Raw genomic sequence first — 27992 nt, forward strand, 5'->3', positions numbered from 1 at the left:
CAAGCAGGGAACATCGAGCCCAATGCAGGGCTCGATCCCAGGACACTCGGATCATGACCTGAACCAAAGGCAGATGCTTAATGACTGAGCCACCCAGAGCCCCTTCTCTGCACTCTTTAATCAAAGAACTAGATGCTCCAGACATGGTTAATTCTAAGTCCTTTTGTTCTGGTCTGGCACTAGAATGAACAAAGGCTTCATGGAGCCATTTCCTATGTGGAATTGGAGGAAGCTTTGTGAGCATATGTGAAATTCCTCTTCAGCAACTGCAATGGCATCTGTCCCCTCAGATGAACATGTGTTTGGACAGGATGAATCCAGTCCCTCAGCTGAGATCTGGGATTGGTTGATTGCTGTTGGCAGTTGGTGCCTATTAGTGAAGCAGGTGAGAGGGGCTGTTGAAAGAGGATGGGGTGGAGGCCTGCTGAATCAAGAGCCATAGGTAGAGGTAGGTAGAGCACTTCTATAATGCAGACAGTCAAGGGGTAGGTGCCAATGGGCTTCCAGAGCCCAGGTAGAAGAAGCCATACTGACATGGGGCCACATTGGCCTGACTCCCAGAACAGAAGCACCACTAGACCTCCTAGGAATGCAAGGGTGGGCTCAGGGAACATGAGAAGGAGCCAGAGAGGAAAGTAAGCCATGATCATCCTCCCATAGGTGATCAGCACTCCTGTGCAATTGCTGGAGGAGAAAGGGAAGGGGAAAAAAAAAAAGGAAGACGAGGAGCATCTCTGGGGCCATCATGTCTCAGAGCCAAAGACCTCCAAGAGCAGGAAGGGGGCCCTTGTGAAATGCCCCAGTCCTAAACCAAAGCCATCCACTTCAGCTGCAGCCTACAGCTCTGATGCTGGGCATACCTAGATGGGATGTCCCAAGCTGCTCCATACCCATTGCGAGTGCAGCCAGGCCATTGTGCAGGAGACCCGCTCAGACCTGAGCAATAGGGAACACATTCAAAAGGCCCCAGGAGTCTGGGTCTGGCAGAGGCAGGAAACCATCAGTGGGTAATTACTGTAATCAGAACTAAAGTGGAAACAGAAGGGCATGCCTCTTTGGCCCTTTGAAGGCTGGACCAGTTTCTAATTTTCCTTGTTATACTGAAGAATGAACACTTTTGAGCCAATGTGCAAGATGGAACATGGGTGCACACTCCATCCAATTATTAATGGAAAATGTGAATTGTTATCCTCCTCCATATATGCCTAAAATAATCCTGATCTATATTGTTAAAGAGTCAAACTCAGTCCCCCTAAACCAGTCCCTTTATTTCTACAAATCCTTTGAGCAAGGCCAAAAGCTCTAGGAAAATACCGGGGTTTTTTTCCTCCTAGGTTCTAAGTGTTGAGAAATCTCTACTAATCTACAACAGATTTGAACAGAATCATAGAGCTACGGGCTATTAGACTGGAGTTCATCAAACATTTCCTGAGCACCTACTTTAGGAAGTAAATACTAGGAACTGAGGATTGAAACAAATCAGATCCAGTTCCTGCTTCCAGAGGGTCTCTGGGAGAGGAAGATCATAAACAGATCATTTTCATAAAATATAACGTGTGCAAATCACAAAGGTATGAGTAAGTGATAGAAAGATTGGTCCTACATGAGGAAGGGAGGAGAAAATCGCTTCATCGAAGAAGCAGCCCTTGAGCCTAACAATGACGAAAGAGTAAATTAAAAGTTGAAATGTTCGCCGTGTCATTTTATAAAATGAGAATAAGGTCATTTTTCTCTAGAGCATAATAGAAAAATAATAAATAGCTGGGGAAGGGAACTTCTCTCACCCCAACTCAACTATTATTTGAGTAGAGAGACGAGATGGCAGAAGGTTAAGAAGAATGTCAGCGACATCAGAAACCATGCAAAAATGACCAGTTCATCACTGGTGATGGCCAGTAAGGAGGAGAGATGTTTATGGGTCAAATGGGGCTAGCTTATGTCTAAGGAACTACAGTAAAACAGCAGCTGTCAAGGCTTGGGGGTGGGGTTGTGTAACTGTGTGGAGAGCAGGAGGATGGAGGCAGCAGAAGAGCTCACATGAGTCTCTAGTACCCCACAAGGGAGGGAAGGTGCTTGGGGAAGAGGCCCAAAGACCTAGTCATTTCACTGTATGTCTGTTGTAAGACAGGGCAGGAAGAAACCTGCTGAGAGCAAACATGTTTTATTAGAGTGTGGTGGTTGTGAATCTAAGGCCACAATTCAAGTCCACAAGAAATAGGACTTCACTTTTCCATAACTCAGTTTCTTTTTAAGCCCCATTCCACTGAGCTGCCCTTCTTTTTCCCAGAGATATTACAGAGAACCAAGGCATTGGAGTGGGGGGTGATGATCTTGTCTTCAGTTATTATCCACCCACACTATTAGAAGCTCAGATGTTTTTTTTTTTTGTTAACTGTCATTCCCAACTAAACACCCTATTCAGGTTCAACTTGTCCAGCCACTTCTATACCAATGGCCAGTGTGAAGGAGTTAATTCTACTCCTCCCACACCATGCTGGGCCTCCACAACCGTGGAGCTGTGTAAGGCCTCGTGATATCTGTGACAGGCTGGCCAAGGGAAACTTGCCACCAGGACACACAATGTGGCCATGTCTTCTCTGTGGTCTGCCACTTCTGTGGGGCTCCAGAATGAAATGAATACAGTCGTCCCAGTGAAAGGAATTATATTAGATGCACTACTAAGCTTCAGTGACTATAGCCAGCAAGCTGTATCCATTCATGTGCCTTCGGATATAAGCACAATAGGTGTCTACTGCTGAATAACAAAATACCCCAAAACGTAAAGGGTTAAAACAATGAACAGTTATTATCTCACAATTTCTGCAGTTCAGGAATTTAAGAGTGGTTTAGCTCGGTGGTCATGGCTGAGATGCTGTCATGAGGTTGTTGTCAAGATGTCAGCCGGGCTGTATCCATCTGAAGGCTTAACTGTGGAGAACTCACTTTCAAGTAGACTCACTCAGATATTTGCTAAGTTAATGCTGGTTGTTGGCAGAAGGCCTCAGTTCTCGCTGCGTAAACCTCTTCACAGGGCTGCTTGAGTATCCTCAAAACATGGTATCTGTCCCCCGCCACTGCCCCCCGAGCGAATGATCCAAAAGAGAAAACAAGGAGCAAGCCATGGCATCTTTTATATCACAATCTCAGAAATCACTCGTGGTCACTTCTGTCACATTCTCTGCTCATTAGAAACAAATCCCTGTTTCAAGGCCACACTCTAAGGCAGAGGAATTAGATTTCAAATTTTGAAAGAAGGAGTCCAAACAAAGTTGTGGTCATATTTTAAAACAGGCACAATAAGTAACAGGAAAATAACTTAACTTAGCTTGAAAAACGAACAAGATGTATTGACTTACCAACTAGAATTCAGAGATTAAGACAGATTTCAAGATATTGATTGATCCAGTGTCTCGTTGCAGTAAATCATCAACAATCTAGTATCTTTCTGACTCTTTGCTTGATTATTTTGATTATTCAAAATATCATTTTGAAGTTGGCTTTCCTCATGGTCGCAGGATGGCTGCCAACAGAATTGAGGAGTATGTGCTTCCTTGCTCATTACTAGCCAGAGAAAGAAGGCTGAACTCCTCCAATAATAAGACAAAAGTCTCCTGTGGGCAGGAAACACTCACATGCTGATTGGTGTAGATCTAGTCTACCTGAGCCAATCACTGCACCAAAGGGGTGGCACTACCTGACTGGTTTAGACCTGGATTTGGGGATTGGTCATTCCCTCCCAACTTTCAAAGTTTCCACAAGGATTAAGGAGTATTGCAACTGCAGGGGAAGAACATAGCATTTGCCACAGAAGGGCCAGGCAGGGGCAGCGTGAGAAGCAACAGAGTACTGGCTCCAGGAGAGCTAATGTTAATAACCAGAGTTCAACCCTCTGAGTTTCAGAGAAACTGGAAGTCACCCTCTCCCTCAGTCACCCTGGCTACAGCACTCAAGACTCAGACATCCCACCCAGAGGAGATGCAGCCGGCTCAACAGGCTTCTCCCTTGGGAGGTAAATAGTCGGTAAACATGAATACATCAGTCACCTTGAGTTCTGTCACTTGAGTCATAAGATTCCAAGAGCTCAGGCTCAAGGGGTTAGAACTAAAATTGGGAAGGAGATGGAGTAAAGGAAAGGAAGAGAGGAGGACATTCACACAGGCCATGCTCACCAAACCTTTTCCTCCTGGCCCCCCACACAGCCTCCATCTCTAACTGCATCAAGGTCATAATGGGATATTCCAAATTACAAGGGCCTTAGGCCCCTACACACAGAGTAGGGGCTCACTCTGTTGGGTCCTATGCCAATCTTCAAGGGCTGCTATAACTTTGTTAAGTAGCACAAGAGTTATAGCTTAAAAAGACAGACATTTACTCTCTCTCAGTTCTGGAGGCTAGTCATCCAAAATCAAGGTGTTGGGAGGGATGCACTTCCTCTTAGACACTGGGTAGACTCAGTCCTTCTTACCTCAACCCTGCTTTGGGCGATGGTCAGAAAACTTCACCAGTACTTGATGAAACCACATCACTCCATTCTGCCCATCATCCAATGGCCTTCTCCCCATGTGTCAGTCTACACGTGGTATTTCCTTCTTTTTTTTTTAAGATCTTATTTATTCATTACAGAGAGAAAGAGAGAGGGAGCATGAGAGGGGGAAGGGTTGGGGGAGAAGCAGGCTCCCTGCTGAGCAAGGAGCCCCATGTGGGACTCGATCCCAGGAGCCCGGGATCATGACCTGAGCCGAAGGCAGACACTTAACTGACAGAGCTACCCAGGTGCCCATATTTTCCTTTTCTTATAAGGACGCAGGTCATATGGGATTAGGGCCCACCCAGCCTAATGATCTCCACTTGATGCCATCTGGGAAAAGATGCCCTCTCCAGGCCTTGTTCACTTGTCCCCAGCTAATTTTTTTTTTTAAAGATTTTATTTATTCATTCATTTGACAGAGAGAGACATAGCGAGAGAGGGAACACAAGCAGGGGGGTAGGAGAGGGAGAAGCAGGCTTCCCGCTGAGCAGGGAGCCTGATGCGAGGCTCCATCCCAGGACCCTGGGATCATGACCTGAGCTGAAGGCAGACGCTTAACCAACTGAGCCACCCAGACACCCCTCCCAGCTCATTTTTTTTTAAAGATCTTATTTGTTTGTTTGCTTGTTTGTTTGGCAGAGGGAGAGGGAGAAGCAGGCTCCCCATTGAGCAGAGAGCCTGATGTGGGACTCAATCCCAGGACCCTAGGATCATGACCATACTTAACCGACTGAGCCATCCAGGCGCCCCGTTGCTTGTCCCCAACCAATTAACAATTGATCTCACTGCAGCTAACTACTGCCCTTCCCCCACTGTGGGATATGGGAGAGGAGCATATCTCAGGGAAGTCTCTGCTTATAGTCCCTCAACATTCACCCCTCCCAGTGAAATCAGAAGGAGATGCCAAAAGATGTGTATCCCCCTTGCAGAGCCCGACGGCTCCAAAAACACGCTGCTCAGAGAAACGGACTGGCATTATGGGAGCCAAACATTGTCAGTGAGTATTACAGTAGACTCTCTAAAGATGTCCATGTCCTAAGCCCCCCCCCCCAAAAAAAACCTGCAAATATATCACCTTCCAGGATAAAGAGAACTCTGCAGATGCAATTGAGTGAAGGATTAAGATGAGGAGAGTAGCCTGGGCTAGGCAGGTGGGCCCAATGTAATCATGGGTCTTTATACAAGAGAGGCACGAGGGTTGGGGTCAGATGGGGAGGCGTGATGATGCAATCAGAAATCAGAGTAAGGTCCCAGGAGCCAAGGAATGCTTTGAGTCTCTAAAACCTGAAAAAAGCAAGGAGCAGATTCTTCCCTAGAACTTGGAAGGAGCACAGCTTTTGATTTTAGCCCCATAAGACTTACTGCAGACTTCTGACCTCCAAAACGGTAAGATAATAAGCTTGTGTTGTTTTAAGCAGTGGGGTTTGTAGCGTTTGCTTAAGCAGTAATTGGAAACTACTGAAAGGCCCAAAGAGGTAGAACCCAGAGGTACACAGCAAGTACCTGGAGGGGCTGTGACGGGGCTCATTCTCTCCCATACTTGGGGTACCCAGAAGCCAACAGCTCTGTCCGATGGGAGAAGGGACAGCTTGGTGTGGTGCGTGTGCCACTCCAGGGCTGTGGACTGGTCACCCCTCCGCCAATCCTTGCTCCTGAACTACTTCTTTCCCCCACACAGTCCCCTTCCCAGGAATAGCGGGGTGGCAGACAGGAAAGAGTGGAGGGACCAGCTGGAACCAGAGTGCATTTTCCTCTGTGATCCGCTGCTCCCCAGCCACTATCTTTATAACAGTTCACTGTCCACAGCCACAAGGTCGGATATCCTAAAACAGTAAACCGCTGACAGACAATATCCAAAGTGTGAGCTCCATCATTTTTAAAACTGCCTACAGGTGCTTAAAGATTGAATTTTTTTTTTTTGCTTTTTTTTTTAAAAAGATCTTATTTATTTATTAGAGAGAGAGCGTGAGAGAGAGCTTATTGGGCTGGGGCAGGGGGGTGGTAGAGGGAGAAGCAGACTGTCTGCTGAGCAGAGAGCCCAATGCAGGACTCCATCCCAGGACTCCGGGAGCAGGACCTGAGCCGAGGGCAGATGCTTAACCAACTGAGCCACCCAGGCACCCCCACCTCCTTTTCTTTTTTAAGAGAAACATGATTCACGCACATACAGCATTTCAGGGCTGCAGACTTTCATTGCATACCTACCTACTGCCCGGCTGTATTTATATATCTGGATGTCCCACCATATTTCAGAAAGACTTAGGACACACATACTGCAGATGCCTTTCTGAGCAGGGCTGCGTGGGGAGGAAGGAGTCAGTGCCCAGGAGCCGGGAACTCTGAAGTCTGAGTCTTAGCTCGGCTCATTTGAGTGTAATCTGAGCTCACTCCCTTCCCTCCAGCAGCTGCAGTGGGAGGCCACCCAAAGGAAAGGTTGTGTCAGAGATCTTGGCTGGAAAAGCAGAAAGAACTCTGGCTCAGTTAAGTAGAAGGGAATTTATTAGAAGGCTTGGAACCAAGGGACGTTGAAACTCCAGGGCTCAGTCTGAACCTGGTGGAACCCAAGATGACCTCGTCACTGGAAATCTGGGCAACGCACTGATAGCTACGGCCCAATCAGCGAGAGGATGGTTTGCTCCTGAAACCCTCCCAGCCATCCAGCTCAGTCTTGCAACTGGGCTCCAGACTCTCAGAAAGATCATCCACTCCATTGACAAAGCTCAGGTCACAGAACATCTCTGCCTATACCTGGGTACCCCGTAGAAAGATTTTGGAGTCTTTGGCTTGTCAAAATGGAGGGTACAATGGCAGACCATGTGATGAAAGTAATTCTTTTACAGTGGTGGTCCTCAGAGTGTGATCTTGGACCAGCAGCATCATTATCCGACTTCTCAGAAATGCACACTGTTAGGTCCCAGCCTAGACACCCCGAATCAGCAATGGGGATAGGCCTAGCCATCTGTTTCAACAAGCTCTCCGGGTAATCGTGAAACACACCAGTTTGAGAACCACTGCCCAACAGGAAATCCACATGCTTCGAAAAAGGTTGACCATCGGCCATCACACCAAAACTTAACCCTTGCCCAGTATGTAAGTTAAAAGCCAGAGGTTGGAATGAGACTACCAAGAGAAGTAAACAAAATGTTGGGAGAAAGGGCACCTATTTTTGTCCTTATTAATGTGTGTGGAAACACAGCTTTGTGACAAATCCCCAACCCCTCCTTCCAACCACCTTACAGCCCCCTAACCTCTCCTACAAAAACTCTCTGGACCCTCCCATTTCTCAGCCCTCACTTCAGCCTCCTTCTGTCCTCCCTCAAATTATTCAAGCCCCAGGAAGTGGTCCTCCTACTCTGCAAATCTTAAACTGTCCATTGAGAACCTTGCAAGCAAGCAGATCACTGTCCTCCAACCTAAGAAATGTTCCTTCGTTCCCCTCTGCTGCCAGCATGAAGAAGCTGGCTTCAGGGCTTAGGGTCCTCCTAGAGGCGTTACAACTGGTCCAGGCAAGGACTCATGGAAGTGTTATCTGGAAGTTTTAAGCTGAGCTGGGGGGACACCATGTGGCCATACCTAGTATGACAATCAAACCAGGGGCTTCTGTTCTTTAGGTGATGGTATTTTGTGAAGACAAGGAAGCTTGTCTTCAATAAGGATATTTTTGAGAATCAAACTAAAGGTCACCCATGATTATGCCAATAGGATGATTTTTACTCCTACTGTTATATATTTTCTGACCATTACCACCGCAACACCCAGTCCCTGGAAATATGATCCTTGGCATTTTCTTTGCTCATTTGAGGTCTCTGCAATTGTTCTCTTCAATGATCATCGAGAACAGACCCTTGAATATTAGTACAATGCAATGGAATGAAAAGGCACCGCATTTGGGTAGGGGGGCATGTGGTTAAGAACTTCATTTCTGGAGTGACACAAGCTGAGGTTCAAAACCCCACTCTGGGGACGCCTGGGTGGCTCAGGTCATGATCCCGGGATCCTGGGATCGAGTCCCACATCGGGCTCCTTGCTCGGCAGGGAGCCTGCTTCTCCCTCTGTCTCTGCCTGCCTCTCTGTCTGCCTGTGCTCACTCTCTCTCTCTCCCTCTGTCTCTGACAAATAAATAAAATCTTTAAAAAAAAAAAAAAAACCCCACTCTGCTAGTGGCTGTGGGTCTTGGACATGTTTCTTACCCCTTCTGTGTGTGGGTCTAGGACATGTTTCTTACCCCTTCTGTGTCAGGAAGAAGAACATTATCTACTGTACAGCGTTGTTAGGAGAACTGAATGATGGTGTGTGAGAGGACACTGAACCCCAGAGTCTGACCACAGCCTCAACAGTAGCATCATTACTATCATTTTAAAGGCATTTTCAATGGAACAATCACAGCTCATGGCAGCCGAAGACCTATCTTGGACAGGATCCCTGAATCTGCAAATCTGTGAGTTGACTCGTAGCTGGAAAAACATAAAATAAGGGAGCCTAGACTTTAGCAACTAGGACCTTTGGAACAGGCTAACAGGATTCCAGGCTAGGGGTCCCTTGTCCCTCTCCTCAGGGTCACTACCAAGGTCTGGGTCCCTGGGCCACATTCTTCCCAGTTCTGCAGGCCCTGGGTTCCTCACCAGATTCCCTACTGCTACCTTCATTTAAAACATAGTGTGCTCAGAAACATGGAAAGGAGCTTAAAATTCTCTCTGGCACACATTATCCTACAAGGTACTTCAGTTTCTTCAAGGGCAACGACATATCTGCCTGAGACCTGTAACATACTCTGCCCAGAAATTTATTCTCTTGCTTCCAAGTAGGCCCCAAGAAACAAAAGAAAACAGAAGGAAGAAAAACCCAGAGACCCCTAGAGGAGTGAGGGTTTTCTCGCCCACTGACATCTTCCAGAGAGATAGACAGCCACTTGGTGAACAACTCTTTGTGAGATCCCCTGCACGGGTCAGTCCAGGGGATAAAAGATACATGAGGTCCTGCCTCCATCCTGAAGATTTCATATTTTTTTAAGAGGACAGGCATAAGAGAGACATAGACATATTAGACCAACAATCTTTTTTTTTTTTTTTTTGGATTTTATTTATTTATTTGAGAGAGAGCAAGAGTTACAGAGAGAGAGAGAACAGAGGGAGAGGGAGAAGCAGACTCCCTGTGAAAGAGTGAACCCGACCCAGAGCTCAATCCCATGACCTCAAGATCAGGACCTGAACCAAAGGCAGATGCTTAACTGAACCACCCAGGTACCCCTCTACCAACAACTCTTGATGGTTTCATAAGTGCTGGAACACAGTGATGTTCAAAGTGCGACAGGAATGGAGAAGTGAGCCATTAGTTCAGCCCTGACCAGTCAGGAGAGGCTTCACAGAAGAGATGTCCTTTGAAAGAGGGTCAGGGTACAGGTAAACAGGTTAAAGCAGGGCTGAATCCCTGAGAAATCTGTTTACTCTACTGAACACCATAAGGCTGGAACCAGGAAAGGGTCCTGGGCTGCAGTGGAGGGCAGGGGTGCTTGAGAAATGTCTGGGAGAGCAAGTTAAAATTCAGATTCCCAGGTCCTGCCCAGAGACCCAGATCCAGTAAGTCCAAAGAGCCCAAGAATCTCAAGATTTTGCAAGTCCCTCCCTATGGGGGATGTTGCTAAAGATAATCCACATACCTACTGTGCTCATTAACTCCACAATCATCCCAGTCATCCCTCCTGTGGCATCTGTGGCCTCTGACTGGAAGAGTCTTCACATTCTGCTCTCCTTTGGCAAATGCCTTCTCCTTCAAGACCCAGTAGCTCAAGCATTAACAGGGAAAGCCCTGGAGAGGATATTGTTTTGTGCCAGGCACTGAATTACTACTTTCTATGAGTTATCCCATTTAATCCTCAAAACATATCCTATACATTAGGTCTCCTACTGAGCCCCATTTTACAGATGAGACAACTGAGGCACAGGACAGAGAAGTAACTGAGCCATGGGCCTGCTGCTGGGATGTGTGTTGGATGCTCACAGGATGAGGCTGAAGTTCTGTCTCTGTGGCCCCAGAGCCCGGGACAGGACGCACTACACTAAACTAAACAGTTTAGTAAACACCCGTCAACAAATACTACCTCTTGCCCTCTGTGACACTCACCCAGTGTTCAGGCAACAAATCTTCCCTTTCCTGCTCCCCTTCCTGTCCTCCCCACTGTCCTCCTCACTCCCCTTTTTTGGGGTGGTGCACAGCAGAGACTGGGAGCCCCTTTCCTCCAGGTCCTTGGCCTCCAGGAAGTTTTCAGTAGTGCGCTTGAGCACAGTCCACCCTGTTGTTGACTAAGTGACAGGAGTCCCAGGGAATGTGATTTCCCTGTTTGCTGAACTTTTCTGCTTGGTAATCTCAGAGCCGAAGGGCTCTCCTCTCTCAACTGCCGGGCTGGTCTGCTCCAAGTCTCCTCCTCCTCGGGGCTTCCCGCCAAGCCGCTCCCCAGCAGCTGCTCCCCCTTTGGCTCGGGTTCTTTATTGGGCCTCCTTTTTGCTCCCACTCTGCATTCTTTCTACCTTCCCTTCCCTTTTTTCCTTCCCACTTCTCCCTAGGTTTTTCTTTCTCTTTCCTTCTCTCCCTCCTCCTCCCCCATCTCCTTCCTTCTCCCGGCCCTCCCCACCTCCCCTCCCTCTCCGACCACGGACCACCGGCTTCTCTCTTTCTCTCTTTCTGCTGGCCTGTGTTTGTCTGTTTCTGTCCTCTACTTTTTTCTGGCTCTTTCTGTCTCTCTGTATGTGTCTCCCACAGTCTCTTTATCCCCTCTTCTCTTCCTCCTCCCTCTCCCCTCCTCCCTCTCCCCTTCTCTTCAGCTCCCTTCCCCTGCCCATTCCCCCCCACCCTTCCCACACCCCCCCACCCCCGCAATTCGACACTATTTCCTCCCTGGCTTCTCCCACTCTTCCCCAAGGAGGTCAGTCAGCTGCCCTGGCTCCCACCTCTCTCTGAGTCAGAGCTTCCAGGCCCACAGGGCCTCCGGGCCCTTCCCTCCAGCATCCTCAACCTGTGTCCCCCTGGCCCCTTTCTCCTGAGAGTCCTCATTACTGCCTTCTCTCCTCAAACTGTGCCTGCCTCATTCGTGCTCCCCAGGGCTGCCTCCTTCACCCTGCTGGGGACCTTCTCCCCGGGCTCCCCACACTCTGCCTCCCCAGCTCCCTTCGGTAGGGGGAAAAAAAAAAGGTAGTATCCCCACCCACCCCCACTTCTGCTGCCCGCATAGAAACTGCACAAGTGCTGGAGGGGAGCCAAAGGGGCCCAGTCCCATCTGGAAGGCACCCAAGCGAGAGGCGGAGTGGCCTCCTGCTCCCACCCTGCCAGCTGCATCTTTTCCTGCAGCCTCACCTGGCCTCACCCCAGGCCTCTGGGACTTAACCTCCCCTCTGAGGCCCGGGGATTTCCTGCAGTTCCTGCCAGCCCCTCTCTGATGGTTGGAGCCTGAGGGGTGGGGGAGGACCCTGTGCTGGAATTCAAGCCCTGATGCTCAACAATCTGTTTTTCCTACCCTGGCCTCTGCCCTGCCTACAACCGAGCTCCCTGCAAGCTCCCTGCACCGTTGCTCCAGGGGCAGAAGCTGTCTGGGGGCTTCCAAACTGGCTCAGCAGTTGGGGGCGGGTGGGGTGGGCTACCCAGTGCGCCCAAAGATCCAGCTTGGAGGGGCAGTGGAGAGCCTTTAAAGCTGGCCAGAAAGCATCAAGCAATTGACTGCATTCCTTTCTTCCATAAACCCTTAACTGAGAGCCTGAGATGAGCCACCCCATGGGTGTCAGAGATTAGAGAACACTGCCTCTAGGGCTGGTTGGAGAGAAAAACAAGCAGCCAATCCAGTAAGATACCTGCAGTCATAGAAATGGATAATTACGGGTGGAGCCATTTATTGAGCATCTACTAAATGCTGTCAACTGGTCTAAGCATCTACCCTATTTTAATCCTCATTTTATGGATGAGAAAACAGAATCCCTTAACCGCACAGCTAACAAACAGTGGAGCTAGGATTAGTCAACCGCCAAACTGACTCCCACTGAACAAGTTACCGTGGGTCAAGTCACCCACACCGACACTCATTGGGGTTGAGGTACAAGTGCACAAAACAGAGGGGAAGCCTTCAAAGACAAGGTAAAGGTTGCCTGATGTTTGAAAGATGAATAGGAGCTCCACTGATGACCCCGGGTGCTGGGTGCTGTCTCCTGGGATTTGTGTACATTTTTTCTCTGACGAAATTTTTAAAGCCTGAAATAATTTCTGGTCATAAAAAAAATTGTAAATAACTTAGTTAATACTTATCTTACGGTCCCAACATGATTGGGCTCTCAAAAGGCACCAGTTTGCATTTAACAGTAATAGTAAAGTCAACTTTAAAGAAAGGGCCAAAAAAATCATCCTAATATGACTTTTTAGTTGCTTTTGTTTCCCATCAATTCTTGTTAGTAAATGCTCGAACATGTTCCCCTATGGAAGGCAATTCTGTTAGTTTGCTGGGGTAGCTAGAGCAGTGGCGAGAACGTGAGGGTCTTTGATGGGATTTACAGATGTCCTCTAAGTGGTTGTTTCAGCGTTGGGAAAGTTTCTCTGTCGCTTTTTTCATGAAAGGGAATCTAACATCCCTACAGAAATCACTGTTTCTTGCTTTACAAGAAGACACATCCAGCGCATATGTACCTGCTTTGGGGAAGCATCTTCACGGAGAATGTGGACTCCTTACCTGGCGGCTGAGGCCCAGGCCTCCTTCCCACATGACTCTTCTGCTCCCCGAACCTCTGCTAGCATCAGGCAGCCATGCCGACCCCACGTTCTTAGAACATTCCAGGTACGCTCTCATCTCAGGTCTTTGCCCTTCCCCAATCCCCCGCCTCCGGTATTTTCCTCTCCTCTTTGCTTTCCTCAGATTCTGTAAGATCCAAAGAAAGTCCCATTTTGTCAATAAAGCTTTTCCAAATCCTCAGGGACTTTTCCCACCTCTGAACGCCACCAGTTCCACCAATCCATACCACTCATTGTCTTGTGTCGCTGTGTCACTTCTGGGCATGCGCCATCTCCTAGACGGGAAGGGTTTAAAGTCAAGGACCAAGATCCTATTTCTCCCCCTCAGCCTTCTGCTCACAGCTAACCCTTCACCAATGTGTGTTGACTATAATGATGTGGGCCATATGTGGTACAAAATGTGGTACTCGCACTTCTAGCCATAAGAGAAGAGCATGGACTCAGAGGTTAGACAGAGTCAGATTCAAATCCTAGTGCATCCATTGACTAATGAGGTGACTTTGGGAAGTGCTCTGAACCTCTCTGACTCTTCGTTTCCTTATCTGTAAAATGGGGACAATAAAAGTTTTTGGGAGGATCTAATAAGGTTAGGGTTAGTACTCCATAAAAAGTGCTTACTAGATATTAAGCACTCAATACATAGTTGCTGCTATTATTTTTTTGCTATTACTAGTAATGAAAAATAACAGGAGATTAGAGTTTGCAAATAGATCTAAAAGAGCATTAGTTTAATAAAAGTCATAGTCTACCAACATAATAAAATTGCCCATGAAAGAATTTCACCTTAAAAACTAGTGACTGGGGATGCCTGGGTGGCTCAGTGGGTTAAAGCCTCTGCCTTCAGCTCAGGTCATGATCCCAGGGTTCTGGGATCGAGCCCCACATCGGGCTCTCTGCTCAGCAGGGAGCCTGCTTCCTCCTCTCTCTTGCCTGCCTCTCTGCCTACTTGTGATCTCTCTCTGTCAAATAAATAAATAAAATCTTTAAAAAAAAAAAAAAACTAGTGACTGGATACCTGGGTGGCTTAGTCAGATAAACATCTACCTGCGGCTCAGATCATGATCCCAGGGTGCTGGGATCGAGTTCTACATCAGGATCCCTGCTTCTCCCTCTGCCCCACCTCCTGTTCATGTGCTCAATCCCTTGATTTCTCCATCTCTCTGACAAATAAATAAATAAAATCTGTTTTAAAACAATAAAAATAAGTAGGGGCACCTGGGTGGCTCAGTGGGTTAAGCTTCTGCCTTCGGCTCGGGTCATGATCTCAGAATCATGATCTTGAATCTTGGATCTAGGATTGAGCCCCACATCAGGCTCTCTGCTCAGCGGGGAGCCTGCTTCCCTCTCTCTCTCTGTCTCTCTGCCTACTTGTGATCTCTGTGTGTGTGTGTGTGTGTGTTTTAAATAAATCTTTTTTAAAAAGGCTAATAAATAAATAAATAGTGACAATTGAGTGGTGCTAGGGACTTTGCCCTTGAGTGGAATTGCATGGTTCTGGGATTTCACAATCCAGTGCCAAATGTCTGTGACCCCCTGCTTACGGTTACCAAGGATATACTAATTTCAACAGTCATCACATTGTTTCCTGATTTCTGAAGGACCCGCCACGCTAACTCAGTCTTCTAGAATGTTGGAAGTGGGAGCTACTGTGGGGAAGACCCAGCCGCCCTCCTGCTGGGCACAAGGAAGCGCCAGCCCTCACAGAGTCATCTGGCAGGTGCGTGGCAGAGCACGCACGTTGGGATCCCAGGATCCCAACCTCCAGCTCAGAGTCCTGCATTCATCACATCATAATGACTCCTTGGAGAACAAGCTGCTCTGGGATCACCAGGGACACTGGGATTTGATCTCCAAGGGTGTTTATTCCCAGGAGCTTCCCCGAATGGCTGTGGTTATAAACTACAGGTAAAAGAATGGGACTTGTTTAGAAGCATTTAAATGTAAAACAATTCCATTGCTAAAACCTTCGACCTCCTCCAATGACTGCTATCTAAATTACCCATTTTGCGAAAAATATTTCAGGCACAAAGCTGCTGAGTGACAGCAGCAACATACATCTTCGTGAGTGTTCCTGCTCAGGTTTGAATCCAGCCTCTAGGCTGTAACCTCACTGCTTTCAAAGGCAGCTCTGGGAAATAGAAAGAGTCCCCAGCCTGCCTGGGATTCATATGTAGAGACACTTTGTGTGTGTGTGTGTGTGTGTGTGTGTGTGTGGGCGAACAGCATGAGAAGCAGGCAGGGCACAGCCCGGGCTGGATAGGCGGTCTCTCACTCCTGCAGTTTCACCTAGAAGGAAAGTAGAACAAAAATGTTTGTTGAGTGAGTGACTGATTCCCAAAGATGGAATTCAGTAATCACCCACAGGACCATCGTCATTTCTGAGCGAGTAAAATTTCACAGGTGGAATCATCACCCACCTGGCTGACAGGGCAGAGTGTGGCTCCTGTCTCAATGTTCTGGGGCTTTCTCAGATGACAGACTGTCAGAGTTCTTGGCTTATAGAACTTGCAGTAAAATTTGCCTGCTGGAGCATCTTGCCTGAACCAAATTGAACAGTCGTGAAGTTCCCGTGATGGCACTTGGCAGGGAGGGTCCAATCCCCCTGGGCAGAAACACACCCTGAGTGACTAAGAAGCCCCATCAAACCTGAGACCCAGACTGGACCCGGCTGAAGCTCCCTTCTGTCCCTCCTCTTCTATGAAATCAGCCATCACTCATTCTGAGAATCCATCCGATCTGCTGCTGGCTCACTGTCACTTTATCACAAGCCCAGCTCTGACCTCAGGCCCGCACATGTGACCTCAGAGCCTTTCACTCATGATTCATGGCCCACACACCTGACAGAAGAATCCCAGCTGACACGGCAGGGTCTAGAATCCACAATGCCGCCACCTTCAGAAATCGGGAGCTGTGCAGTTTCTCCCAAGCTAACTCTCTGGGGCTGTTGCTTTGCATTTCCAGAAACCTGGAATCCCAGTTGGGCCCATTTGCCAAACACTTACTCTGTGCCAGGGGCTTAGCTAAACACTTCGTAAGCATTATCTTCCTGATAGCTGAAGGAAGAAGATTTTATTATATCCATTCTATATGTGTGGAACACGGAAGCTCAAAGATCAAGAAACTGGTCTGAGGTCCTAGAACTCAGAGTGGTGGCAGAGTTAGGATCAGTGCCTGGACGTCTCTGACTCCAAGTCCCAAAAGCTGGGACCCTCTGGGTCCTACAGCAGCCTCTGGTACGTGGTCTGTCATTGCTGAAGTACAGCCTTCAGTATCCGTGCATGTAGTCCAGGTAGGGAGGACTGGAAGCAGCTGGCACTGGTCCTAGCCTGGCCTACTCCATCCATCCGTTCATCCTCCCAGCTGATGTTAACTACTGTGGACCAGGTCCTGCCACAGGAATAAACAGCATGGAGGTCTTGCCCTCAGCATGAGGACCTCGAAAGACAAACAAGGATGTCCTTTGGAAGCTACTTGGCCTGTGACCCATGTGTGTTCACTTTCACCTCCAGGGATCATCTTCACCGGGGGCTCTAGGGTTGGACCAAGTTGGTTCTTGAGACCAGGATGATGTGAAGTTGAGAGCACAAGGTCAAGTGTCACTGCCGTTGATCCAATGGCAGATCTTCATCTCGGGGGAGCTCAGACAGTGGAGTCATCCACAACCTCTCCTTTCCAACTGTCTGGAATTGCATTTTGGCAGCACCCTTGAATAGTCAATAGTGCTAGTAGCAGTACTTCTGGAGCCCTTACGATTCAAGTGAAAGTATGTGGTGTTTGTCCAGTTACTGGTTTTATCTGACACAGAAGGGTCGGAAGTTGCTGGAGAAGTCCTGCATAATGGGCCCTACAGCCCCTTAACACTCCCATATTGCTAATGATATTTTCTTCCTCTCAGGGGACCCCAGTAAGATTAGACAACTGTGACTCACTCTTGAGCTTAATTAAGTCCCACCAAGTCCACGAGCACCCTTCCAGAAGTCTGTACTTCTTACAACAAATGGAACATGAAGCGGGCACTAGATGTCTATAATATTTTCTCTGTGTCCAGAGATTACATTCACTTGTACTTCACTTCTTCTTGTTAAGGATGGAGAAGGCTTGCCCAGAGGATCACTCCAACTTCTTACCCAGGGGAGGCAACTCAAGGAGCTTGCTGGAGCTCATATGATGCAATTTAGGCCAATTTCTGTAGGCAGGTGACTTCTGTCTTCACCCACTCAGACCAAGTGGGACATTCCAGCCATGGGGTGCAAAACCACTGTGTCTTTGTGTAAAGGAGCAACATACTACTGATATTTCTTTTACTTCTCTAGCTGCTATGAAAAGAAAATTGCATATGGTGATACAGCCTTTGTGGGGAACAAACCCATTTCTAAAAGTTATCCTAAATAATGAGCAGCAGCTATACACAGAGATGTCTATTGCTATATTATATTTCTATAACAGGGGGAAAAATGTAGGGAACCAGTGTAAGTAAATTATAATACATCCATTAGAAGGATATCAAGCAGTCATCAAAAACCATGCACAAGGATATCTAAAAATATGGCAAAATATTTACTATAGATTGTGAAACGTAAAACCTTATGTAGGATGTATGGCATGATCCCAATTTTGCACATGGAAGAGGTTTATAGCCTGTATACAAGGGGAAAAAAGATGGCAAATTTATTTCTGGGTTTTTCTTTATTCTCCAGTTTTTCTGCCAGAATATGTATTTTTTTCTTGTCATTTTAACTTGGGGGGAAAAAAAGCAGTTACCATTTTGTTTGTTTGTAGGTACCCATATGTTGTTTCTGTATTTTCTTTTTTTAAATTAACATATAATGTTTTATTTGTTTCAGGGGTACAGGTCTGTGATTCATCAGTCTTCTATAATACTCTATGCTCATTTACAACACTTACCCTCCCCAATGGCCATCACCCAGTAACCCCATCCCTCCACCCTCCTCCCCTCCAAGCAACCCTGCTTGTTTCCTAAGATTAAGAGTCTCTTATGGTTTGTCTCCCTCTCTGGTTTCGTCTTGTTTCATTTTTTTCCTCTCTTCCCCTGTGATCCTCTGCCTTGTTTCTTAAATTCCATGTACCATATGATAATTGTCTTAAAAAGAAGTTACTATTTTAAAAAAAGAGAAGATAAATAATTGTAGTAAGACCTTGGGAAGAGAGAGTCTCTATAATTGGACACTAATAGAGCTTTAAGCTTGCTAACAGCTAAGAAATGGAAAGTTTTCATGTTTCACAGTAATTATTAGATAAATGTTTACCTTCTAAAGAGCACTTTTCTTTCTTCTTGCAGTAAACTTGTTAGGTAAGCTTCTATAACACAAACACATTTTTATGCTGTAAACTATTCTAAGGGGCAGAAAGTGGGGGAGGAATGATTTGAAAGTATGTTTGTACTGTGTTCCAGTTGTTTTCACTACACAGCGTACATGTAACTTCTGGCAACTTTACCCTGATTTTCTGCTCTGGAACCACACCCACCCTCACTTTCATGAGGTCCATGTGTAAGGGATGAGGAAACGTAGCCCTAATTCCAGAGATGGGCATTAACTCAGGCCCCATCAATTACAGCATCAGAGTCCCCAGCCCATAGTGATTGCTAAGGGACAGACTTTAACCTAATCACAGCCAAAGAAATGCAACTAAATTTTTGTGGGACTGCTGAGTGAGAAAAACACACGATCTTTTCTGCTGAATTTAAATTTGAGAGGACAAAAGGCTGACATTGCCAGAGCCTTCTTTCCACCATCTTTCCACCACTTAGAGTCTGAAAATGAAGCCAAAGTAGGGAGAATGAGTGCCAAGAAGTAGAGTGGGATTTAGATCTGATGTTGAGTTCCTGGATCAAACTATACCTGAAGTTTTATCTATCCCTATACTTTTTAGTTGCATAAGTCAATAAATCCCCCCTTTTTTTTTTGCTTAAGCCAGGGTGGGTTTAGTTTTCTGTTAATTGCATCCAAAGGAATCCTAAATGATATGTTCTCAAGTTCCAGATCTCACAGTGATAGGCAAACACACCTTTTAGAAATTATAAATATCCTGCAGAGGCTGAAAAATGTCCCATGAGAGTAATTAAGGGAAGCCATGATAAAGAAAGTGTTATTACCCCAGGCATAAATCTCAGACCAAAAGTCTTCTCTTTTTTTTTTTTTTTCTTTACTTTAATCATCCTCTTTGAACGGGATAATTATACTCCTGAATAATAACCCCTCCCTCAAAGTGTCCTTATGAAAAACAAATGAGGATAAGAATACATTTAAATGCTTAGAACTAGGCCTGGCACCCAGAGGGGTCCCAACACATTTTAGTTTCCTTCCAATATTATTGTCAAGAAACAAAATGCACACAGACAAGATGTCCATAAATTATTAAGACCTCCACAGTTGTCCAAAATAATGTTCTCGGAGCCTCTTTTTAGTTGAAACATGATCAGAGCATGGGATATTTGCAAGAAAAGCTCCCCAAAGCAATGATATTTTTATATTTACAAATGGTGGACCAAAGTGCGTACCTTCTGGGCAGAACCTCATGATGGGTACTTTCCCAAGACAATTGCAGCAACAGGAGAACTGACTCTGGACAGAGTTTATCACGTGGGAAGCAGGAAGGCCTACTAAGGATAACGCACGGTGATGTGTTTGATGCATGGACTGAGAAGACAAAGATCAGGAAATTCGCTCCAGGGACTCTGAGGGCCACATCGAGGCATGACTACAAGGCACTGTTATCTTCCAAATCTGGACTTCTCTTTGGAAATGTCTCAGAAGTTCCCAAGAGGACCCTGGAGCACAGAGAGCCTGGCTTTTAAGTCATATAGTCCTAAATTAGAATCCCAGCACTGCCACTCTACTGGCTAGTAGACCTTGCGCTAGTTCTTAAACTCTCTAAGTCTTGGTTTTCTTATCTGTGATATTTGGATAATTATCTGTACCTCGTAGGAGCTTCTTTCCTCGAGGTGTGCCAGTCAATAGGGAAGCTACCAGATAGTCCTGTTCTCATGCCAGGCTCATGGTAGGTCTGCCCTTCCCGTCCCCTTGGAAGCTGGGGGTGTGTTCTTGTGGTTTGCTGTGGAAAATGAAGTTGGCGCAGAAGTGGCTTGTATCTGTTGAGGTAGAAGCTTAGAGCACCATGATTTACTATGTCCCCTTCTACCAGATGAATGATTCTAGAAACAAGTTTTAAGATCGGGCTTCTGAGTCTGTCAGCCTAAGTCACCGGGTGTCTAAAATGAACAAAAGTCCCCAGCTGAACTGCCCTGGATGTGGATCACGAGTGGGAAGTAGATGTTTCATCGTTCCTTACTTTGGCATAACCAAGTCCATGCTGTTTGTCCCCCCAGGGTTAGACCCTTTCCCATGCATGAAGTCATCTCGAAGTATACAGTGTATAATTTAATTCATTCAAAATTTGGAACCTCTCCACAGATTCCAATCAATGTTAAGGTACTTCTAGAACTTGGGACGCCTATGTGGCTCAGTCGGTTGAGAGTCTGCCTTCGGCTCGGGTGGGGTCCTGGGATCAAGTCCTGCATCGGGCTCTCCGCTCAGCAGGGAGTCTGCTTCTGCTTCTGCCTGTTGCTCCCCCATTTGTGCTCCCTTTCTCTCTCTCTCTCTCTCTGACAAATAAATCTTTAAAAAAAAAAAAAAAAGGAAGGAAGGAAGGAAATTAGGATATGCTTACAAAGTAGTATGTATAAGGGTGTTCATTGGTGTACCAGTGATAAGGGTAAAAAACTGGAAATGACCTAAATGGCTAGCAATAGGGAAGTAGTTACATAGAGCACGATAAATGCACTTATGGACAGTTGCACATCCATGAAGAAAAGCAAAGTCCATCTGCATTTTTGAATACAAATATACCCATGATGTATTATTTGTCAAAGAGTAAAGAAGCATATAGCCCATGACTCTGTTTTCATAAATATATATTTGCAGTACTGACCAAGCCACCTAGTGTGACTAATCGCTATCTTTCTGTAATGGGGCTACAGCTGATTTGTACTTGCCTTTTTTTCCTTCTGAGTGCCTGATTCTTTTCTTTTCTCTTTTTTACAAGTATATATCGTTATTTTTGTGATCAGAAAAAGTAATGAAGCCGTTTATTCTAAAAACAGAAGGCATTGAGTGGGATGTCAGAGGTAAAGGCAGAAAGAGTCAGACGGGGAGAGGGACCAAGAAACTAATCAGCCCTCCATAGGGGAGGCTGTCTGTAAACCATGGCTGAGGACACTGGGAAACACCCAAGTTGTGCCAAGAGGAGTTGTGTTTAAAATGACTATAGCTGGGGCATCTGGGTGCCTCAGTGGGTTAAGCCTCTGCCTTCAGCTCAGGTCATGGTCTCAGGGTCCTGGGATGGAGCCCCACATCAGGCTCTCTGCTCAGCAGGGAGCTGCTTCCCCCTCTCTCTCTGTCTGCCTCTCTGCCTACTTGTAACCCCTCTCTGTCAAATAAATAAATAAATAAATCTTTAAAAAAATAAAATAAAATAAAATAAAATGACTATAGCCAAGGGGTGCCTGAGTGGTTCAGTTGGTTAAGCGTCTGCCTTCAGCTCAGGTCATGATGCTGGAATCCTGGGAATGAGTCCCGCAACGGGCTCCCCGTTCGGCGGGAGTCTGCTTCTCTCTCTGCCTGCTGCTCCCCGTGCTTGTACTCTCTCTTTCACTCTCGTTCTATCTCAAATAATAAATCTTTTTAAAAATAAAATAAAACAAAATAAAATGAAATGAAATAAAATGACTGCAGCCAAGCCATACCAAAGACTGTCCAACTATATTAGGCCCTGAAAAAAGACATTTCAGCATGGAGTGTAGGAAAAAAAAAGCTAAGCAGCCACAATGTGTCACTGTGTCCAGAGCTCCTCTATGCAGGTAGTCAGAGCCTTCCCTTGGATTTCATGCCAACATAAATTCCAGATGGACTAAAGAGACACTCCTCAAACTATATGAAAAACTAGAAGAACAGCAAATGTACTATGGAGATAAGCAGCGGGACAAGAGGATTTTTTAAAAAAGCAAAGAAGGAGGAGAAAAGAATGGATGGATTAGACCATGTACAAATTTAAACTTCTAGACATAAAAAAGCATAGAAATAAGAGACAAGAGAAAGTGTTTAGAACAAATAACATGAACATGAAGCTTTTTAAATATCTAGATCTCAGACCAATTGATTTAAAAAATACTTTGAGGGGCGCCTGGGTGGCTCAGTGGGTTAAAGCCTCTGCCTTCAGCTCAGGTCATGATCCCAGGGTCCTGGGATCAAGCCCCATATCAGGCTCTCTGCTCATCAGGGAACCTACTTCCTCCTCTCTCTCTCTGCCTGCCTTTCTGCCTACTTGTGATCTGTCAAATAAATAAATGTATTTTATCTCCTTTCTGTTTTTCTGGACTATATTTGGTTATTGCCTTATGAATGAGTATTGCAGATTCCCCCAAAGATGTAAATAATAATAAATAAATAAAATAGTTAAAAGAAATACTTTGAGCCCCAAAGTAAAAAGCCTGAATCAATAATTCATCAATGAATAATTATAACCAGTAAGCAAACCCATGAAAAAAATGTTCATTCTCCTCTGTAAACAAATGAAAATTAAAAGTTATCTATCCCCTTACCTGATTGGCAAAGATATTATCATGATTGTTTTATTTGGGGCTGGTGAGATGTGGTGGAATGGCTACTAACACATATCTGATGGTTCTGAAAATTTGTGTAAACCTTTGATAGAAATTTGCCATAAAAAGACTAAATAGAGTAACCCTACACCTGGGAATCTATTCTAAGAAAGCACAAAAACACTTGTCATAGAATTTTTTATAATTATAAAAAAACCCTCGGTTTCCAAAAAAAATAAGGAAAGGTGTAAGTACAATATGAGATAGTCACTCAATAAAATATTACATAGCCAATAAAAATGTTGGCTCAGACTATGTACTAACCTTGAAAACAGGCTATGATATTATATTCAGTGAAAAAATCGGGATTTCAAATTGAATATATAGTATGATTAGAACTGTAAAAACTGCTTATTCTTAAAAAGAAGGACATGTTGGTTGTGTTTACCTTCCAATAGGCAAACCATGAGTTGTATTTTCTCTCTGTTTTTCTGGACTATATTTGATTATTGCCTTATGAATGAGTATTCTTAGGTTCAATAGTATGAATGTGTATTGCAGACTCCCCCAAAGATGTCCGTGTCCTGATCCCCAGAACCTGTGAATACATACCTCAAACAATGATAAAAGGCACTTCGTAGATGTAATTAAGGATCTCAAGACAGGGCAATGATCCTGGATGGTCTATGTAATCTTTTGTGATCACAGGGGTCCCTCTGAGAGGAAGGCAATGTGATGACAGAAGCAGGAGATTGTGGTCAAAGGGAGAGATTTGAAGAGGCTGCACTGATGGAGGAAGGGGCCATGAGTCCAGGAATGCAGGCAGCCTGAAGATGCTGGAAAAGGCAAGGAAACAGATTTTTCCCTAGAGTTTCCAGAAGAAACACAGAGCTGTTAACACCTTGATTTTAGAACTTCTGATCTCCAGAACCGTAAGATAATAAATTTGTGATGTCTTAATTTGTGGCAGTTATTTAAAAAGGCAACAGAAAATGAATATAAATATATACCATTTTTACAGTGGAATTTATAGTTTTATTTGGTTACAGGAAGCTTTAAAAATAACACGTGGGTTAATATTTGTAGCTTAGTACGACTTCATCATTTAGAAGTTGCAAAATATAAAAGCAATAAAGCTTAATAGGTTTCTGATGAACATGTCTCATCTCTTCATTTTCCCTGTCAACACAGAAATGCCTCACTACAGAGCAATAAACATTGGATTGAGGGTAATTTGCTCAATAATGAAATCTAGTACACAAATGTCTGAGAAGCATACAACAAGCGGTAGGAAAGAAGAGCTAAAAAAAAAAAAGGATAAAGCTGATGAATCATAAATAAAACACCCCCTGAGTTGAGCAACTCCAGATTTATGCAAATTCAACATTGCCCAAAATTTTCCAAAAGGCACATACTACAATTTGAAAGAAATAGAAAAGTATAAGATAGCTCATGGGCAATGGAAATTCAGAATAGTATTATCTCATCACTTGCTTTTAGCCTGTTTTCCCTTCAGTCCAGTCTCTTACTTCATTCAGGTCTCCTGGTTGACAGCCTTGTTCCTGCTGTTTCGATCTCTGTGTTTTAATCACCCAACAGACTATCTGGTGTCTGGCCCTCAGCAATTCCTCCAGCATCCCCTCTCCTCCACACTCTGGCTTTACCCATTTTCTCCATTGGGCACTATTTCTGGTCTTAACTATTTCACTTCTGAAGACCTAGCTTCCAGTTTGGGGCTCTAGGAGATGAAGGTGAGGAGGCAGATAATCTCAGACCAGCAGGTAAAAATATCTTTGAAATAAAAGTAGAGAGAAAGGAAGAAAGGAAGGAGAGAAAGAGGAGAGAGTGGGGTGTAGGGGAAGAGAGGAGGAAGGGAGAGAAAGGAAAGGAAAAAGAGGGGACAGAACTAAACAGTCAGCAGTCACCTTAGGGGAAAAAAATATTCAGAAGGCTTGGAAACCATTCCATCATACATGAAATGTTTTGACAAATACTAATTTTAGGTAAATGGCTCATTAGCTGTCTTGGCTTATGGGCAAACTGGTTTTAGTGAGTTGGCCTATTTTCCAAGCATGCCCCAGCACCACACACATATGCGTACCACATGGAAGTTTCTGCATATCCTGAATGTGGAGAAAAGTGCCTCAGGCCCTTATAATGTGGAGACAGTCTGCTCAGATCCCCTACTTATCTGGTTCTGCCTGAGCTCATCAGGGAGCCTTCTCATTATAATTTGGCTTCCCACGTAGATTTTCCAACTGGGAGAGAACAGACTGACCCGTGAGCGTGAGGACTCCGGTCCCACTGGCAATTACTCTGCATGGAAATGAATAAATCAACATTATCTTGGGAATTTGACTGACATGTCTGTTCTCTGGAGTCTAAAAAATTTTCCTGCACTTAAAAAAAGTTATGTTCATGTCTTAGTTAAAGCCTTTTGGGTTGCAATTCAAAGAAACTTTATCTAGCACCAACATGATGTGAGGCTTTATTATAAGATGAGAGCGATGTGTCACACAACTCCAGGCCAAAAACGACAGTTAGGACCAGGACCAGAAAGCAGTCAGGACTGAAGCTCCTACCTCGCCCTAGGTCTGCATCTTACACTCCCGCTGCTGCTCCCTTTCCTTCTCACACTCAGACTACATGGACTTGCTGCTCCCTTTCCTTCTCACACTCAGACTACATGGACTCTCATTTCTATCTCCCTCTTCACACCTGCTTCATTTCCCCCTCTCCACTTACAGATCGGCTTCCTCTGCTTCTCAGACGTGCAGCTGAGAAAAGCTACTTCTCACCTGCCTCAGTGCCAGCAGCCAAGACAGACAACTGTGAATCCCAAGTCTAAACTCCCACAAGGAGAATCTGACTGGCCCAGTTTGGGTCAGATTTCCACCCTGACCAAATTCTCTGTGGTTGGGGGTTGGGGGATCCCAGGAGCGAGAGGACAGGGTCATGCCCAGCTCCATGAAGCTGAGAACCATTTTCAGAAGGAGAAGGACGATTATGAAGGAGACGAGCATCCCCCAAATTGCCACAGGACTGCATACTCTGAGAGAAGTGTTTCGGGATACAGAGTTTTTTATACTCTAGAATATGGCCGTGTACCTCACCTACCGCATCCCCAGCAGAGTCCAAAGAAGCTTTCTGTAATCAAATATACCAGTACTTTTACAATGAAGACATGAATATTCATACAAAATAAGAAATAAGGATTATAGATAGCCTCCCATGAGTTCAAACCAGGTTTTGCCTCTAAAGCAGCGATGAAAATGCCTTTGGTGTTCAGAGCTTATAGATTTCAAAATCACAGATGATGGATTTAGACTGCACTCTGGGCTTACAAAGCTGAGAACCGGACGGTGACAGTATCAAGACACTTCCTCCATAAGGTCCCCTAGGTCATTGCTCTGCCAACTGTAGTCTCTGGACCAGTGGCCTCAACGTCACCTGGGAACCTGTTGGAAATGCTAGATCTTAGGACCCATCCCAGATATATTGAATCAGAACTCGCATTTTAAAGAGATCCCCAGTGTCTTAATCTGTTCCAGCAGCTATCACAAAATGCCATAGACTGAATGACTAAGAAACAACAAATTTATTTCTCACCGTTCTGGAAGCTGGGGAGTCCAAGTTGAAAACCCCAGCAGTTCAAGGTAAGAGCCTGCTTCCTGGTTCTTAGTCTTTTGGGTGTCCTCACTGCCTGAAAGGGTTCATGAGCTCTGTGGGGAATCTCTTGATAAAGTCATTAATACCATTCACGAGGGCGCCACCCTCATGACCGAAGCAACTCCCAAAGGCCCCACTTCCTAATGCCATCACGTTGGGACTCAGGATTTCAACATATGGACTTTGGGGGGCCTTCAACATTCAGTAGCAGCCAGGTACTCTGTATGCAAATTAAAGTTTGAGAAGCATTGCTCTACATGGCGGTCAGCCTCCCTAAATCACCAGTCTGCAACACACATTTGGGGTTTTTTTGGTTTTGTTGTTGTTATTGTTGTTTTAAAGACTTTTATTTATTGAGAGAGAGAGAGAGCAGGAATAAGGACAAGAAGCAGAAGGAGAGAAAGAAGCAGACCCCCTGCGGAGACAGGAGACTGATGTGGGGCTCCATCCCTGGACCCCAGGACCTCACAACCTGAGCCAAAGGCAGACCATCTGAGCCACAGAGGGCCCCAGCAACACACATTTGTATAATCATCCCTTCTTATTCATTTTTTTGACAATAGCTCCATAGAAAAATGTGTATCCATTTTCACAGTTAACAAACCATAGTTTTTACAATAACAAAGAGCTCCAAATCTGTGCCGTAACCACTCACCACTCTGTTCAACAGATGCACAGGCTCTCTCACTGCCACCCAGCATCACTCAGTGAATATTTCTTCCTACACAAATATTTAAGCTTATACACCTGGGTAGAGCCTTCTTTTTAATGAAACTATATCAGAGAATATTTGTACAATCCTTCATGAAAATGGATCCGATATGATATAAAGCAGCTAGAGCTATAATTAAGAAATTATTCAATGAAGAGTACAAGCAAGTAAAACACAGAGCAGTAGCCAGAGTATTCATTCTTTCTTCCTCTTGCAAATGGATAGAATTTTCTAGAAGGACTTACAATACAAAGCCCATACCCAGAATGTTTTTGCAATATGGCAACAGCCTTCTGACTTTATACCTGTACATGGTTGTTTTGGAATTCATAAGGACAGTAAGAAAGCAGTAAATACAGTTTTCTCAGTAAGATTTAGTCATTGAATTTACTTTCAGGTTCTTTGGGAGTAGAAGAAAACTTCAAATTCCAAAGAAAATTAAAAAGTTATAAGTACAGAAGTGCCTCTCAGACTGTAATTACTTTCTGCCTGCCAGAAGTATCAAGAAGAAAATCATTAAAAGAACCAACTTGTGGGCGCCTGGGTGGCTCAGTGGGTTAAGCCGCTGCCTTTGGCTCAGGTCATGATCTCAGGGTCCTGGGATCGAGGCCCACATCGGGCTCTCTGCTCAGTGGGGAGCCTGCTTCCTCCTCTCTCTCTGCCTGCCTCTCTGCCTGCTTGTGATCTCTCTCTGTCAAATC

This window comes from Mustela nigripes, chromosome 1 (assembly GCF_022355385.1).
Source record: "Mustela nigripes isolate SB6536 chromosome 1, MUSNIG.SB6536, whole genome shotgun sequence".
Taxonomy (NCBI): domain Eukaryota; kingdom Metazoa; phylum Chordata; class Mammalia; order Carnivora; family Mustelidae; genus Mustela; species Mustela nigripes.